Genomic DNA, 1,635 nt, shown 5'->3' on the forward strand with positions numbered 1-1,635 from the left:
ATTTTGGACAACACATTCTTGGCAAAGAAACCTGGACAATATTTATCAGACATGGTAGGGAAAGTTCTCACTCTTCATTATAAAAAGGACAGCCAGATATCAACTATTTTCTATCTATCTATCTATTTTTGGCTGCGTTGGGTCTTTGTTGCTGTGCGCGGGCTTTCTCTAGTTGTCATGAGCGTGGGCTACTCTTCATTGCGGAGCGTGGGTTTCTCATTGTGATGGCTTCTCTTGTTGCAGAGCATGGGCTCTAGGCACATGGGCTTCAGTAGTTGACGCACGCAGGCTCAGTAGTTGAGGCTAGCGGGCTCTACAGCACAAGCTCAATAGTTGTGGCGCATGGGCTTAGTTGCTCCGCAGCATGTAGGATCTTCCCGGACCAGGGCTTGAACCCATGTCCCCTGCACTGGCAGGTGGATTCTTAACCAGTGTACCACCAGGGAAGTCCCTAAACTATTTTCTTAAAGAGACTTCCTCCACTGCCAGAGATCTTGAACACCCATCCGGAAACAATTCTTCACGTAACTGATGAACTTGGCTTCCACTTTGGGAAGGGAACCACCTTTTTCTATACTTGCTTGCATTTTTGCTTTAATGTCTTCTACAGAGCTAGGTCCTTTCTGTGTTTTAGCAGTCTTTTCCTGTTTTTTGAAGGATTCTTGACCTTTTGATCTTGGTGTTGATGGTTTTGGTCTTTTCCATTCTGGTTTGACTTTTGTGCATTTTTGGGCTGGAGTATCTTGTACAGATTTCTTTACTGGAGCCTTTTCTTCAGCTTCCTCCTCATCAAAGTCATCATCATCGTCATCTTCATCAGCAGCAAGTTTCACTTTTTTCCGTGGAAACTTGCTACCACTTCCGGGGCAGAACACTTTCCAGAGGAGGAGTGCCACGTCCTCCTCCTCTTCATCTTCTGACTCTGCATTTTCCTCCACGGCTACTAAGTGCTGTCCACCAATAATGCACAGGCCTTGAACCACATTTCAACCGTCAGACCACAGGTGGTGTTATTTCAAAGCCCCCAAGGGAAACCATTGGCTGTACAGACATCTTTGAAGTTGCCAGTGTTACTTAAATTGGACTGCCTTCATAATTCACCGCCTCTGCTCCAACAATGTGCAATTCATCCTTTGCGCCAGCCCCTAAACTGAGCATTCTTAAAGATAACTGGTGCTCATTTTCATCATTATCCACCTTAAAGTGATAATCTTTGTCGGCCTTTAGTTCACAACCGAAAAGATAGTTCTGGGGCCTCAGGGGGTTCATGTCCATGTCCATTGAATCTTCCATGGGTTGGTGGCATGCACTTAGGTGGGAGAGAAAGCGGACGGAGATAAACGACTACTGTTCTGGAGAACAGCCGCGAAGGATGGAATCACACCAGGGCTGGGACTACTTTAGTCTCTTGCAGACACACAGGACACCACAGGCTCCCAAGACTTGTGGAGCATCATAGACAAACCAGAGCAGCTGTAGTCCTTGGCAGTTGCCAAACCCCAAAACTTGAGGGGACTCTTTGCAGCAGAAGTGGAGCCAGCTCTTCCAGGGTGCCCCCTCTCTGCATAGTGAGTCCCTGGGGCTACTGTCCTGGTCTTGGGTGACTGACCCTGACTAGTGTCTCCCTTTGCCTTA

The 1,635-nt window shown here is 47.3% G+C and overlaps 1 pseudogene; it reads right to left on the minus strand.

The window, feature by feature from the left end:
- Positions 1–410: 410 nt before the first annotated feature.
- On the minus strand, positions 411–1,293 carry LOC132491983 (nucleophosmin-like; annotated as a pseudogene).
- Positions 1,294–1,635: the final 342 nt, after the last annotated feature.

The sequence above is a fragment of the Mesoplodon densirostris genome, chromosome 6 (genome assembly GCF_025265405.1).
Source record: "Mesoplodon densirostris isolate mMesDen1 chromosome 6, mMesDen1 primary haplotype, whole genome shotgun sequence".
Classification (NCBI taxonomy): Eukaryota; Metazoa; Chordata; class Mammalia; order Artiodactyla; family Ziphiidae; genus Mesoplodon; species Mesoplodon densirostris.